A 17,773-nucleotide genomic window follows, 5' to 3' on the forward strand; every position below is an offset into this window, starting at 1 on the left:
AAAATCAAAGGGGAGACAGCATAGAGGAAAGAGATGAGGGGGTGGAGGGTGAGGGAAAGGAGAAATACTGGGGAATGATATTGGCCAAATTATATTGTTGTATTGTGTGCATGCATTATCATGTAACAATGAATCCCACCATTATATACAACTATAATGACCAATAAAAATATGGAAAAAATAAGAAGAAGTTCTTGGATTCCACTTGTCTAAAAAAAAAAAAAATTTACAGGAGTTTAAAGATATGATTTCCACCTCAAATTTTTACTTCTCTTTCCTCTTCCCAAATTTCCTGAGGAAAAGTACCACTAAATAAATAAATAAAATTATAAAAATCAAAAGTTTCAAGATAGAAAAACAAGAGAAGCCAAAGCCAAGCAAAATCAAAATTCTAAATAAAAAATTTGGATTTTAAATTTAAATTGCATTACCATTACATTAAAATTCAGAAAATGATACCTACTGTGCAAGGAAAGAAATTGTGTTCTACAGATTTATGCCTCCCACATAAAGATAATTCATTTGTAGATCTTATATGATTACAAACTCAACTATTCTATTAACTTAGAGGAATTGTATGTGTGTGTGTGTGTGTGTGTGTGTGTTTGTGTGTGTGTGTGTGTGTGTGTGTGTGAGAGAGAGAGAGAGAGAGAGGTGGGGGAGGAAGGGAGGGAGGGAAGGAGGGAGGGAAAGATAGAGAGGGAGAAGGGAGAGAGACAGAGAGAGCATGTGCGAAGCAGCTCTGGGCTGGGAACAGAGAGACTGATTCTGTGTGTGTCTTTTCTTGTGTTTTTGTTTTAGTTTGGTTTTGTTGACAATGGTTTCAATTATGCACTGATTTATATAGCCATAGTCACCACTGTCTGAATATAAATTATTATTTGCATAACTCTGGATAATTTAGGACAACTTTCAATTTAATTTATAGTTGAAAACTAGATTTTTTTTTAGTATAAATTTTTTTCCAAGAGCGAATAATATTGAATTTTCCAGGAAAGATTCCATTCAGTAACCACTTAAGGTCTTTGCCAGTTGTTATCTACAAGGAGCTTTTGATGTCATATGGTCTCTAACAGTTTTGTTTTTCACTGTGTAGCTTCCTTCCCCCTCCTTGAGAGTTGTCTGGCTTTACTTGGAGAAGCCATCTTTCCCAGTGTGTAAACAGATCAATCTTAATCCTGTCCTGCTTTCCCTTGACACTTGTTTCCCCAGTTTTTTTCCTCTTAAAACATCACACTATTGAGAAGGCGGCAGATGAGCAAACCTTGACTCGTTAAATTCCATCATTGAAGATGTTGAATTTTGAGTTCAGGGACTCAAGGATGGAATAAACAGTGTTCTGTCCCTTTTGGGTGGAACATTCTTTCATTATAACACTCCCCTATCCACCTCCTATAAGCTCAGAGTCTCCTCTTTGTTTACCCAACATTCTTTCCTCATGTTTTGCTTCACCTGCAGACAGTTGAGATAGTCATCCTTCTCAGCTCAAAGCGTTGTCACCACTGGACCGTGCACAATTTCCCTCTTGTCCATTTATCTAGTCATCCATTCAACTCCACATTTTTAACATGTAACTTTCTCCTTCTCCCCATGAGTCACCACTGTAATGTGTATAATGTATTCCTTTCTGATTAGATGAATACTTACCAAATGTATAGTACATATGTTTTTCATTTACATAAATGGAATCATTGTATACATATAGAATATCTATTTATGAGGTTTACATTATTGCTATTCAGAATTATTTTTAAGACTTACCTATGTAACTATATGACCATCTTAGCTGATGCTTCTAGCTATTGTATAACATCCATAATAGGCATTTTTTTACATTGTATCCATCCACTATCTCAGGGGTGAACACCCAAGTGGTCTCCAACTTCCTGCTTCCATAAAAATACTGACATTAACATCCTGAAGGACATGAGCTCTTTGGGATACATACTGGTCATAGGGCATGTATATATTTCACTTGACAAAGCACCAAGATAATACTTTAAAAAATTGAGAGCTTACTCTGTGCCAGACTGTTTCAAATATCAGGAATAGCAATGAACAACATAAAATCCCTGTCCTCATGAAGCTCATAATTTCGAAAGAAAACAGACAACAAATATATAAAAGAATGTGCAAATGGAGATGGTAGATCGGAAGTAGAATATATAAGTATATAAAGTCCAGCATTCATAATAGAAGATGGGATTAAAATCATAAATTTTAGATCAGGCCCTGAAATGGTATAAAACCACCAGAATAAGTATAAATGAAGACAAGTCTAAGGACTGAGCTCTGAGTCACGTCAACATCTAGAGATTAAATATATTAAAAGAAGCCAACAAAAGAAACCCCACAATGAACTATAGGTGAAATGACAAGAGAACCAAGAAGAAATGTTTTTTTAAAAAAAACAGTTTTTGTTTTGTTTTGCTTTTTAATGACAACAGTGTTATGCCACTGATTGGTCAAATGAGATAAGGACTGAGCTTTAATTTTGAATTTAAAAATGTAGAGGTAATCATAAGATTTCATTTGATACAGTTGCTCTTAAACAGTGAAATGTGTTTGTGAGAGTTAAAGAAGAGAACTCAGAGACAGTCTTCTTTTCAACATCATATGCTATAAAGTAGAGAAGAGAAACGGGGCAATAGCTAGAGGAAGATCCCTGGTGAAAAGAGATTTTTTTTTTTTTTTTTTTTGGTACTGGGGATTGAACTCAGGGTCACTCAACCACTGAGCCACACCCCCAGTCACATTTTGTATATTATTTAGAAATAGGCTCTCACTAAGTTGCTTAGCACCTCCCTGTTGCTGAGGCTGGCTTTGAACTCATGATTCTCCTGCCACAGCCTCCTGAGCCACTGGGATTACAGACCTGCACCACCACACCCAGCAGAGAATTTTTTAATAAGATGAAAGATATCGCAGCATGCTTTTAGGCTTCGGGAATCAGTCAAGCCAGTGGAGACATTAACATTATGATGAGGGAGAGAAGAAAGAACTTCTGAAGCACTCTCCTTACATGAGTGAGAGGAGATGAGATTTAAAGTACAAATGGAGAGGATGCCCATGATGTGAAAATGAGCAATCCATCCATAGTATGCAGGTGGAACAAAGAATCAATGCACACAGATGTAAGTGGAAAGGGAAACAACACTGGGGAATAAATACAATTGTGACAGAATGTGGTACTTTTTGTTTTCTTCATTAATTGACCACTATCTAACTCCCAGCCTTCTCTATTCCTATTCCTTTCCCTCTCTGTACCCACTTTCAACTAGCCTTTCATGCTTCCAATTATGAACTACCTGCCCAGCATTCTTCATGACCCTATACCTTCCATTGTTCTGCCTTCCCCCTCCAATGGGTCAGCTAACAAATTTGCACTTATGTTTAGTACAAGTCTTACTTAAATTTTTTATTCACTCAGTAGCCTCATTGCATAATTTTAAAAGTATCTTAATGTAGCATATGATTCTTCACTAAGCTATGCCTACAAAAAGTACCTAATATATGGAACTCGGTCATTTATTGATTCCAAATATTTATCCAGTACCTACTATGAGCTGGACACTGTCCCAGGTGTTTGGATAAAGCCATGCACCAAAGACTCAGCTTTTATATAGATTATGTTCCAGTGCCTTCCCTAGACTCTGAGTCTTTAATGAAACACCATGCCACTTTGATGGCAAATCAACCTCAGAATTAACATTTGCTCACAATCTCAGTCTTGCTTTCTCCTCTATGATCAGGATAAAACACAACATGAAAGTCAGGTGTTTCATTTTTGCTATGTAACATAACCAGAAAACAATAAGTTTTGTAACTATGCACCCAACAGACTCCTGACTTTTGGAAATGTGGTTTTGCAGCCTGAAATTCTAATCAAAAAGCACCATGTTTTGAGTTTTCTCCACCTCAGATTGCTATCAGTTTCTAAATCTGTCCTCAGATTTACAATAGAATTTATGAGAGAGCATACACTTCTTTGGGCTAGCTGAAAAGTGACATGTTGGGACACCAACTGGTCCATGCTATGTTTTGTCGGGAGGAATTTGATCATATACACCAGCCTATAATAATTAGATTCATCATCCTTTCTAACACTAGTTGTTGTTCACTGGTAGTCATTTGTATTTGAAAGGTAATTGTCAAGTGTGAAGTAAAATTACCAAACAGTAATTCATTCTCCCTAAACCTAGGCAATTTTTTGTTTGTTTGTTTGTTTGTTTTGCTATCAACAGGATTATTTTAAAAATACACAATTCTACCAAAACAGTGATCCATCATAACAAAGAAGGAAAATCTTTCACTACTCTGTTCTAAATGACTAGAATCACTAACTCTATATCTCATTGCAATCCCAGATGCAAGTTTGTTTTCTATTACCTGACATGGGTTTAAAAAAATTAATGAAATCATCTTCAATCTAGTTTATATAATTCAAAATATTGGCTGCATGCTGGTGCCAATTTATTCTCTAGTCCCAGGGAAAATTTGAGCAAAAACTTTGTAATCATCTGCCAAATGCCAATGTCTCGGCTTGGCACAAGATCACGAGCCACCACACAGCTTTGTAGGTTCAAACAGCAATTCTTTATTCCCCATCTCACACCAGCCTCCACACACGCTCAGGGGAAATTCTCAATCTCCCGCACAATACACGTCCTAAATACTTTTTCTTGAGAACTCAGCGGGAACTCAGGCAGCAGGCACGCCCTACTCCCAGCAGCAATAATCTTCAACCTCCCACTTCCCTAAAACTCCTTTTGTCTTAAACCGGGAACACCCTAAGGAGCGGGATACTTCCTCAAACCTGATCAGCTCTAAACCCGGATCCACCTTGGTCCTTGAGCAAGGTCACCTTACATGCAATGTCAACAGCGAAATCCATTTAACATGGGGTACGCTGGCAAGGAAATTTTGAAGCGTCATTCCTACTTGACAATGGCCCTCAGCAATCATCCATTGTTAAAGAAATGGTGAGAATTTAAATGAGCATTGAAAATCAGTAAAATGTAAAATGAGTTTTAGGCTTACAGTAGTACTTTCTGGCTTTTGGAAAATTCATTTTAAACAAAGCCCCCTTGTTGTTATTCTTGATTTCAGAATTTCACCCTAAGCTAATTTAACATATTGGGTTAGTGAATCCTTTTTTTCCCCATAGCACAGCATTAGATAGTGTCCCTTTTCCAACTAATAATGGAAAGGAGTCACCTACCCAAAACCTTCCATTCAAGATTATTTTAATGAGGGGAGAATCCACATCAATATATTTCATCCAGGAAAATAGAGGTCAGGACTCTATCTAATGCATATTCCTCCTCCACTGAAATCTACTGAAGAGAAAATTGCATTACTCTTCTCTCATCAGTATTGCTTAACTCTCCCTCCAAGTTTGCAGCCTTCAAGTACAAAGTCAAAGCCTGGAGGGGCCTCAGGTGAGCAACTGCACAAGGGAAAAAGAGAACCACAGCTCTCCTCTCCACCTCAAACTCTCAACCTGCTCAAATCCATGCATACTTTTTCATCATCTAATATAACACTGAAGCCATTCTTACCTTGCCTTCTTATATCAATCTATCTGGAAAAGAGAAAGGAAAAAATCCTCCATCTCTGTATTACTAGGGAGAAAACATGAAAATTGGTTAAATAACAATTTTATCATCTCAAAACCTACTGATCCACAATGAGTTAATATCCCTTTCTGGGACAGCAGCATTTTGAAACCTCAAAGTTAACGAAAGGCAACTAGTTTAACACAAACTAGTTCTATTGTTTTGACTGAATTATATATAAAGCTAAACCAATTATTCAAAGGCTGTCAGAAAGAACCTTTATTTAAATAATACAGGGTGTGTTTATCCAATTTGGGATTGACTTGGCAATCATAACTCATCTCTGAAAGAAAGAAAGAAAGAAACAAACAAACAAACAAACAAACAAAAAAACGACAGCATGAGGTTGTTTCCCTATGCAGGTGAAATCCAGGAAGAAGCAACATTCTCCTCTGCAGAGGCTATTGATTTGAATTACTTCTGGATCCCATATCATTAGTACATATATCTTAAACATTTTAGAACATTTTTCCAAGTGATTGATTCTCAACTCTTTCCTCCCTAGAGTTGTTTCAAAATATTTTATGAAAAGATAAAATGTATATAGAAAAATGCACATGCCATGGGCAGCACTGGATGAATTGTCACAAAATGAATCTACCCAGGTAAGTGAGTACCTAGCCTGAAAAGCTCAGTGTTCTCAACATGCTGAAGCCAAAGTTTAAAAAAAGAAAATCCCAGAGCCTCTCACCTGCTCGCTCATCATCCCTGCTCCCCAGAGTGAACCACTTCCCCAATATTTCCAAATGTATGTATAAAACGCATGTATCATCTGCTCTGCCCTAATCGAATCCAGTTTTGCCTGGATATGGTGATACTGGATATGGTATTGCAATTCAATTTTCTCTTAATGATTAACATAAGTATAAAGTAAACAAATCAATTATCTACTTATGCAGAAGATCCTGAAGTCCTTTCAAAATATGTGGGTTTATTTACTTGGTTCTTTGGTTATGTTGTGTCTTAAGCTTCCTCATGTGATTTTCTTCACTCATTAAAACACAAGTAGTTGATCTACATTTGTTTTCACATCTACCCTTGATTCCCTGGGTAGACCCACTCTCCTTTCAGAGGACCAAATACTTCCATCCTTCTCTTCTGAATGATTGACTTCTGAAATGCTTATAAACTGATGGTAATGATAACCAATGTTTCAGGAACTAATGCTAAAATGAAATATGCCTGCAATTTCCTAGTGAGGAGGAGGGTCTGTTTCCTTCTTTCCAGCTGCTTTCTGCCCTTCTTTCCAGCATCAGCACCAGCATTAGTTTTCTCCTGTTGTTTCCCTGTTGGGATCCAGCCAGGCTTCATCATTTCCTGCCTATACAATGATCCATCCCAGCCCTGGTAATCAGCTGCTCTGCTGTGACCCTCTCTCTTCTGCTTTTTTTTTCCTCAGGCTCAGGAGACTTTGAGGTTGGAAAGCCTATGGTTCATTTCCATCCTCTTTCTCTCATTTCCTTCAGTCTTTCACACAGCTCCACATGAATATTAATAATGGTGTTTTCCTACTCAGAGATGTTCAAATAGGAAAAGAGAACATCTTTGCTTTGGTTTAATCCGATATAAGAAGACACCTGTGTATACAGAAAAAAACTGCCTTTTTAGAAGTGTTCCTCACAGCAAGATTTGAAGAGATGATACATTATCATTTCCTCAAAACACACATTATTTTTGGTTAAATATATATATATATATATATATATATATATATATATATATATATATGTGTGTGTGTGTGTGTATATATACATATACATATATATACACACACATACACACACACACACACTCTCATAATTAGTTAGAATAGTACAGCTTAAGTTCACTTGGTAAATATGTCACAAAATGTATCATAAGTTCATCACTGCTAATTGCATGTTCTTTATAAAACATTCCCCAAGTAGCTTTATTGGTTAAAATATTTTGCCTTTATATAGCCCCAGAGAGGTTTTCCCATTGTAGTCTATGCTACGTTAGGGAAAAGACAAGAGTGGTGACATTCACATAGACGACAATTTGTGTACAGTGCCCATCCAAATCCAGGACACAGGTTGCAGGTTAGATCTGATAAGACCCTATAATTAAATTATTCTATGACACTCCCACTACTATTAGATTAGTAACTTAGTATTCCCTACTGACATTGGCAATAGTGTACCTTGAAAATAGGAAGACGAGTTTATAAACTGGAAAAATTACTATTGCATATCAACATACTATCGTTAATCATAATTAAATGGCACTATCACTCTTTTCTTCTCACGACATACTGTTTAATTAGTAAGAAATATCTGTACTTCACTACATGCAACAATTTTACTTAAGGGTAAACTGCAGTCTATCAAATAATACTTAAGAATTCCATGCTGAACTTGATTTAGGATTCACATTAAAATCCACTGGGAATGAAAACATGCATTTTCTTCCTTCAGTTCACTAAATTAAAGAAGTTTGTATTCTGGGCAATTTCAGAACCAGAGAAACCTAACATAAATTTCTAGATGCTGTCGTCAACAATTCACAAGAAAAACAAGACCAGGAACTTCACTGATTGAACAATAGCTAAGTATATTTCTATAAAACCTTGTAAATAATCTCCCATGATTGGAAGATTTCTTGTATAAATAAATTCTTCCTAGGAAAAAAAAGTTAAATAAGTTTCCATTGCAATAGCTGGCAGTATGGTTCATGATGTGGTGGTTTTAAATTAAATTCAAAGTTATTCCTAGCTGTCCTAGGGTCTTCATCATTTAAAATTAGTAACTACTTGAAGAGAAATCAAATACTGGCTAGGATATTCAGCTTAACTCTCATTCTTTGCTGTTAATCAAATATTTTCCAGTTTTAATGTTTACATTGCCAAGGACAGATCTAATTACTCTGGTTTGTAGACATACTTCTCCATTTTCCTAATCTAGTATCCAGGATATTAACTTTAAGTTAATAACAAATTTACTTTACTGCACCAATTCTATGAGCCATCTGTAAATTTCAGACATTTCCACTAAATAGAAGATGAGAAGGATATGCAGAAGGTATGCAGCTATTCCTTGGTCAAAATATAGCAGAATCAATCTAGTTTATTCTTAGTAGAAATAGTTTGGCAGTTCATCTTAATGCCCCAGATCAGGATAAATTAATCTAGATATGCAGAAGCCTACAATGTGCAAGGTTCTGTCTCAGGTACTGGAATGAAACACAAAGATGAATTAGACTGGCCATTGTCTGCTTGGAGCCCACCCTCTGCTACGACTTCTGTCACCATATATGCCACCGTGGCAATTTTTCTTCAGGAAACTTTCACTACTTTAGAATTAACCCAAATACTTGGGTAGAAATAGAATTTCTTATTGCTTTGAGACAAATTGTGTATATGAGCATTTTTGTTCCTTAGCCTGATCAATCCTGACTTACTGAAACAAAGAAGGATGGAAGAAACACAAAAAACTAAACATCTACTATGGATATATCTCAGCAAAACTGACTTTTCTTATTTATTTTATTTTTATTTGTTTTAATTAGTTACACATGACCATACAATGACCTTGACATATCATACATTTGAATCAGATGGGATATAATTTCTCATTTTTCTGAGTATACAGGTTGCAGAATCACATTGGTCATGCAGTCACATATATACACACAGTAATAATAATGTCTGTTTCATTCTACTATCCTTCCTATCTCCCTAACCACTCCCCTCCCATCACTTCTCTCTACCTAATCTAAGGTAGCACTATTCTTTTTTTTTTTTTCCCTCACATTATCATACCTGTATTCTGTATAACGAGAGGGGACTCCTTCCATCTTCCATGCAATTCCCCTTTTCCCTTCCTTTCCCTCTCATCTCTCTTCCGTATCTAGAGGTAATTATCTTCTCATGCTCTTCCTCCCTACCACATTTTGAGTCACCTCCCTTGTATCAGAGAAGACATTTGGCATTTGTTTTTTTTGGGATTGGCTATCTTCACTTAGCATAATTTGCTCTAATGCCATCCATTTCCCTGCAAATGCCATGATCTTATTATTTTTTAGTGCTCAGTAATAGTTCACTGTGTATATATGCCACATTTTTTTTTTTTTTTATCGATTCGATTCATCCATTGAAGGGCATCTAGGTTGGCTCCACAGTCTAGCTATTGTGAATTGTGCTGCTATAAACATTGATGTGGCTGTGTCCCTGTAGTATGCTGTTTTTAGGTCTTTTGGATATAGTTCAAGAAGAGGAATAGCTGGGCGAAATGGTGGTTCCATTCTCAGCTTTCCAAGGAATCTCCATACTGCTTTCCAAATTGGCTGCACAAATTTGCAGTCCCACCAGCAGTGTATGAGTGTACCTTTTTCCCGAATCCTCGATAGCACTTGTTGTTGTTTGTCTTCATAATGGCTGCCATTCTTACTGGATTTAGATGGTATCTTAGAGTAGTTTTAATTTGCATTTCTCTGATTGCTAGAGATGGTGAGAATTTTTTCATATATTTGTTGATTGATTGTATATCCTCTTCTGAGAAGTGTCTGTTCAGGTCCTTGATCCATTTGTTGATTGGGTTATTTGGGTTTTTTTGGTGTTTAGCTTTTTGAGTTCTTTGTATACCCTAGAGATTAGAGGTCTATCTGATATGTGAGGGATAAAAATTTGTTCCCAGGATGTAGGCTTCCTATTCACCTCACATATTATTTCTCTTGCTGAGAAAAAACTTTTTAGTTTGAATTCATCCCATTAGATGCAGAGTCTTTGGTTTAATTCCTAGATCCTTGATCCATTTTGAGTTAACCTTTATGCATGGTGAGAGATAGGGATTCAATTTCATTTTGTTGCATATAGATTTCCAGTTTTCCCAGCACCATTTGCTGAAGATGCTATCCTTTCTCCAGTGCATGCTTTTAACACCTTTGTCTAATATAAGGTACTTGTAGTTTTATGGGTTAGTCTCTGCGTCCTCTATCCTGTACCATTGGTCCACCCGCCTGTTTTGGTGCCAGTACCATGCTGTTTTTGTTACTATTGTTCTGTAGTATAGTTTAAAGTCTGTTATAGCCTTTTCTAGGAAATAAAGCTTTGAAGAAAAATGAAGAGAAATGACAAATGAATTGGAAATGAAATGCAGTGAAAGAACAGCAGAGGTTTCAATATTAAAGATGGTAAAGAACATTTTACATCTGAAGCCCATGGAATTAAAACCAGAACATATTTGCTGGACTCGATATTATTCTGTGTTAGAGGATGAAAAGGAAATATCCTAATTTGGGGAAAGCTAAGTGCACAGAATACAATTAAGAGTTATTTGAGTTGAAAGGGAGGATGACAGGCAGAGGGAAAGAGAAAAACAGTTGGATGCTAGGGCAAGAATCAAATGTAAGGAGCTATAGAACAACTATAGTCCTACTAGACATGTCATATTTGAAGAACACAGCAGCTCCTAAAGAATGACACAGTCACTACAAAAGAAAGAAACCATGTATAGAGCACACAGAGCATGACCCTTTGTACATTATGTTGAATATAATATTCTTACTAATGGAAAAAATCTTGTAAAATATAAAAAGCACAAAGCTATGTGACAAGTGATGAATAAGAATGGTTTCACATTCAAATCTGTCTATCATATTCTTATGCTAGACAGACCTCACCAAAACACTCTCCACTCACACTTTTCACAAGAGAGTACAGTACCAACCAAAGGTAGTTAAATCGCTGCTAATTCTTTTTCCATAGTTTACCTGAATTGAGATTTGAGATAAGACTGAGTTTATAGCTTTTTATAAGAAAATCTACATTCTGAGATGCAGTAACTGCTTCCTGAAGTATCCCAATGCAGAACATTCCTGAGGGATAACACAACTAGTTCTCAGCCAAATTTCCTAGCTCTTCCACCACCTGAGGCAGTAATTTTCTCTAAATGCAAACCCTGCAATAACTAATTAGTGGTTCTAAAACTAAAATTAGAAAAAACAAGGCAAAAGTTTCGTATGTATGTGCTTCCTTAGATTGATGGAACAGTTTTGACCTCACTGACCGCCAATCAGGATAAAACAAATATGTCCAGCATCCTCCAGCAACCACATAATTTACATAACAATGAAATAAATATCATAGACTGCTATTGAGTGAGGAAATGTGTTGACATATGTCATGAAATCCTTAAACCACCATGAATATGTTAAAAATGATTTATATTGTTTTTGTTAATCAAACTCTGAGTTTCATTTATTTGACATATAGAAATATGAAAATTAAATGCAGTAGAGAATCTAAACACAAGTTGTTTCTGTAGTAAGAACAAATATAAAATTGTTATTAAATGCCCAAAGTTTTCTTTCTTTCTTTAAAGCTAATGAGTAGTCTCTTTAAATGTGTTAACTTGTGCAAAGATTTAAAGTAGAAAACTTTTAATCGACATGATTTAAATTAAACTAAATAGAATTTCATTTTTATTATATTTAACATTAGGTAAGAACAGAAGTCATGAATAGTAATCTTTCTAGATAGATATATAGATAGATATCACACATATACACATATATATATTTACAAATATACATACATAAAATCTACATATACATGAATATATGTGCATATATAAACATTCTTTAATAAAAAAACTATTTAAAGAATTGGGAGATCTTCTGTATAACTTTATACTCAGAGTCAACAATAATGTACACTTAAAATTTTATTAAATTTGTAGATATCATGTTAAATGTTCTTATCACAATCAAAAAAGAAGGGGAAGTCACAGTTTTAATGAGTAAATTAAAATGTTTGAGTTAGAAAAGCCTTCATAAGACTAATAACATATGCTGAATTAAGTGATATTGCATTGTATATAAGTGCTCGAAAATTCTGACAGAAAAATCAGTGAGAATATTTGATCATATCCAAAAAATTTAAAGCTGATGCTTCCAAAAATGTACACTAAAGTAATTCTTTAATTTTACTTCTAGGACTGTCAGAACAATAGAATAATAAGATTTTTAATACCTTTCACCAGTTATTATTCTAACTGTTTCATAAGTGTTAACTCAATCTTCACAGCAAACTTGTGAGTTAGGTACTATTGCTATCACCTCCATTGCATATACAAGAAAACTGTGGCTTGAAAGAATTAATATAAAATTTCTTCAAGATCACTCCACTAGCAAATGCCAGATTTGAGTTATGAACTAAAACACTCTCGAGAGTCCATAATCTAAACTACTTCACCACCCACAATGCCTCCCACAAAAGGCTACATTACAATTCTCTCTACAGTGTAGGAAAGGAAACCACTTGAAACTTTCCAAAGATATTTCTAGTATTTTTCATCTAACACAGATAAAGGCTATCTACTCAGGTACCTTTTTATTCACCATTGATAATTCCCTCTTGAATGTTAAAAATGATTCCATTTATAAGCATGTGTGCTTGCGGAAATGTGGGTGGCATTGAGAAAGACTTAGAAAGTTGAGATTGACTACTGGGAGACTTAATGTACTACTTTCTATATTTGTTGGGTCTACACAATCATGCACTGAGATTGTAATAAGAAAGTTAAGGCCTAGAATTCAAGACTAGAGGCAAACAAGAGCTAATATAGGTTTATGGACTTCCTCATGGACACCAGCTTATTCTTGCATGCTTTCCAGCTTGTTCTTGCTTGCCCCACCTTACTTCCAGCAACAAATATTTATTGAGCACCTGTTGGAAGGAAATTGCCATCAACAAAAACTTTATTTGTGGAACTTTCTTCCTAATGGAAGTAATAACCACTAGATCTGAGATAATGACAAATTATCTATTGGTTACATACAGATGATGGCTAGAAAGTCAAATAAATGCATGAATCTAGAGTTATAGATTTGGGATCACTAATAAAGAAATAATAATCAATTTTTTTGAAAATTAACTTATGCTTCTAAATTGTAATAAGAAAGTTAAGGCCTAGAATTCAGTGTTAGGAAATAGTTAAAATTAGCAGAAGAGGGGGATAAAAAGGAAACTAAGAAGACTGTGATCAAAGACATAAGAAAACCAAAAAGTCACTTCAGGAAATAGATTAGAAGTAAAAGTTTTAATCAACCATGTCAAACATGGCAGAAAGCCAAAGAAGAAAGGCTTTTGCAAAACCCTTTTTATTAGAATTATTAGTCTAACATTTCCAGAGAAATGTTTCAATAAATAGTAAAGTAGATGCCAAATTACAGGGTAAAAAGAAATATGGTTAAAGTAAGATATTCAGCAACAGAAGGAGAAAGAGAATAAAGAAAGGGAGAAAGGGTAGGAGGGGGAAGGTGCTAGAGAGTAAAGAAAGGTCAAATATGTTATCTTGTCGTTGTTTTTAAATGCATGAATAAATTATCAATGTCTGGAAGTAGAACTGTTGGCTTCCTAATTTGTCCACAGGGCAAATTTGAATAGCATTTTCCAGAATTCTCTATTCTGCCTGCTTCCATTCAGGGGGTTCACAGGAAAGATTCTACAAAAGATTTGGAGCACCAAAGAAACACATCAGCAGCCCATATGTAACTCTACATTCCATCACATGAATTTCTATATTTGAAGATTTTAATAAAGATATAGAGTATAATGAGGTGGTTCTAACAATACAAAAGAACTTGGAGTGAAAACAATGAACCTTGGTTTTTAAATTCCTAGTTCAAGTACTGCATGAACTAGTTTAAGCTCAAATCCATTACATGCTAGGTCCCTAGGTCTCCTGTGACTATTTTCCCAGATACAGAATGCAGAATGTGGATAGACATACTCAGCAAGTTCAGAGTATACACGCTGGTTTCTTAAATCTATAGAACAATATTTATAATGGTTACCAAAAACAAACAAACAAACAAAAGCCAAGTATAAGTCACTAGATCCACCTATATCTATTGAAATAGTAAACCAAGAGCAATATCAAATTCCTGGAGAGATTGCAGAGACTAGTGATTGTACAATGAATGATGCACAATGGTCATTCCTAGCATGTCATTCTTTTCATGGATGTTTCCACCATGTGTCTACTGTACAGGCCAAATAGTAGAGTTGAATTCCAACTCTTGGAAAATGGTTGCCATGTGTGACTAGTTGTACATGCCAAAGTTGTATAATATCAGGCAGAAACATGAATATGTTATCATTTTTACATTGAGTTTGAAATATTATTTCAGAAGGTATATGCAGGTGCAAGTTGACAGAGGGTGAATTATGGGGGCTTTGTAATACATCATATTGCTAAGAAACTACATTTCCCAGAATTCCCTTTCCTGTGTGTGTTGGGTTCAGGGCCTTGCTACAAGAGAGATTCTTATGGGAAGTTCAGGTAAAGGGAGTGAAGCAGGAGCTGTTTTGTAGTTCACATGTGTCACTTATCCGATGGCGTGAGGCAGGTCTGCAGCTTCTCTACCTTCCCAGGGATGCTTCCTCGGCTTCTCTGACATTTGAGCCAAGAACCGTTTAACTATGATGAAGGGCCATGGCTTCTGCAGGATACTAACAACATCAAGACTAGAGGCAAACAAGAGCTAACACAGGTTTATGGACTTCGTCATGGACACCAGCTTATTCTTGCATGCTTTCCAGCTTGTTCTTGCTTGCCCCACCTTACTTCTAGATTCCCTTTCTGACTGTCAACCTTGTGAACTTCAAGCTCTCACTTCAGACAAGAAGACAAGAAGCCTTCCAAAGACTACTCAACCTAACCAGCTCCCACAGTTGCATAAAGTTAAAAATTCTATAAAAATTACATCCTAGTTTTTCTGCTTCTTCTTTGAATACGAATCCAGTAGAGAAAAGCAATATCAGAAGCACTGAAGAAAGACGTAAGAATTATAGAAAATGAAAACTCCTGAGATGGGAAGATAGAGTTTGGACATAGAAGGACAGATTTAGAAAAGTACAACTTTTTCTCTAAATTGAAGGGAAAAGAGATAATTAGGAAGGGGAAAGGAAAAAACAAAAGGCATCCTGAAGAGAATATTAGATTTCAGAGTTCCCCTTGAAGCACATGAATTCCTAGAAAATAAGGTAGAGATCTCCTGTCCTGGAAAAGAGATATTATCATAGATGGAAGCTTAATGGTAGTAAAGGGTCAGGAAAAAATAGTGTGCAGTTCTCTAAACAATAAATAATTTCATACTTTAAAAGTATAGCCAGGGGCTGAGGTTGTGGCTCAGGGATAGAGCACTTGCCTCACACATGTGAGATACTGGGTTCAATCCTCAGCACCACATACAAATAAATATATTATGTCTATCTAAAACTAAAAAAAATAAAATAAAATAAAAAAATTTAAGTCTAGCAGGAATGACCTAGGTCCCATAGATATTATGAATTCATCCTATTTAAAGCCTCTCCATGTATGCTGTCCCAGAAAGAGAAGAGCAAGCAGGCAGTGGGGATAATTCAGAGTTAGAAAGAGCAAAGGCTGGAGTCCAGGAACCTAGGGTGGTCCTAGGAAGGAGCTTTAAAATATTGAACCATGGTGACCATATTGGAGCATCAACCTATTGGACAGAAATATGAGCTAGGAGTTGAGTGTTCATTATGTTTTAATTAAGCAGCAAATTGGAAGGGAAAAAGTCAGTAAAGATATCATCAGAGAGAAAAACATTGAGAGTTCAAGGTTTGACATGATGGGAATGCTCTGTAATGATGAGGTCCTAAATGTGGGGCTCATGCTAAGGCAAATAAGCTGAGACCACAGTCCTAAGAAAATACACTGTTATTTTTGCACAGTTTTCAGATGATCTGACTGTAGCTTCTGCTTCCAATCTATAAAAGCTGCTGAAGAAAATGCATGGTTCAACCTCTAAATCTATTTTCCTAGCTATGTTATTTGGAAACATTTTCAGGTGTGCATTTCTTACTCTAAGCCTCCCTAAGCCTGACATCCTTAACAAATTATTTGCAATGCCCTGCTGTCTTCAAGAAAAACCATTAGCTTTTTGCATGTCTAATCCAAATCTTCTGCTATTTGTCTGGAACCTCTTGCACATTCTGTCATTGCCTTTCAATCAAGTACACATAGATTAAAGTTTGGCAAAATGTTGGGGAAAAAATTTTTCCTCTAGGTTTATTCTACTTATTTATTTCACTTGAGTTTTTATCACATTTTCCCCCCAAAATACTGGAACCTATCATATGTCCATCATTATTACAAAGATTGATATTAAGAAATATATTTAAATGATGACATTTAAAATTAGTCTATGAATACAAGCTTCTTTACTTAGGCTTAATCAAGTGTTTAACTATGCAAAGAGGGTACTTTAAGTTCACCCTAAAATCAGATCTATCATTTCACTACCACGTTTTTCCTTTCCTTTTTTCCTCTTGAAAATTCTTCATTTTGATAAAAATTTTCAATCAAAATGTTATAAGTCATCAGTAATCAGAAAAAATCTTCAAGAACTTAATGTTTTTGAGATGCAACCACTTTTCTACTCTTTTCATATATGAATTGCATACTGTGCCTGGTGTGGATTGTTAAGCCCTGAGAAATGGACCATGAAGTCCCCTGTGGTTTGTTTTTGTTTCTGGATACTTTTAGTGGTGTGTGTGTGTGTGTGTGTGTGTGTGTGTGTGTGTGTGTGTGTGTTTTAAATAGCATTAAGTATAGAGCCTGTGTTCCACAAATAATAAATAACAATCATGGATTTCATTTGCAGGTGGGATCATTTGAGAAATGGAATATTTTTATGTGAGCTTGCCAACAAATTCTTCCCCTGCTCATGGAAAAATGTCCTAAGCCGCTCTTCCCCCTGAACTCAGGTTAGAACAGATATACAATTTATTCTCAGTCACATATCCTAGAGTATATCAGGATAGTAAAAAAAGCGGGGGGTGGGTGGGCAGCAGTAATATAATCTTCTTATACTGTGTAGTAACAGCAAGGGGTTATTGCCACAAACACATTCAAGGCACAATTCACAAACTGCTGGATTCAAGTGCATTCTATTTCAAAAGACAACCGGCCCTCACCTTCTGTTAAGACACAGAAAGTAAGGATGCCTGACAGTGTCCAGTTTAACTCTGGTCAGTGAAAATGCTTGATTTTTTCTTCATTTTTTTTGATTCTATTCAATAATAATTGACTGATGGCTCACTATATTCCCAGCATCATTTTAGTCAATAATAACAAGCACTTGATAGCATCCATGACTTTTCACCAAAG

The sequence above is a fragment of the Urocitellus parryii genome, chromosome 10, assembly GCF_045843805.1.
Source record: "Urocitellus parryii isolate mUroPar1 chromosome 10, mUroPar1.hap1, whole genome shotgun sequence".
Classification (NCBI taxonomy): domain Eukaryota; kingdom Metazoa; phylum Chordata; class Mammalia; order Rodentia; family Sciuridae; genus Urocitellus; species Urocitellus parryii.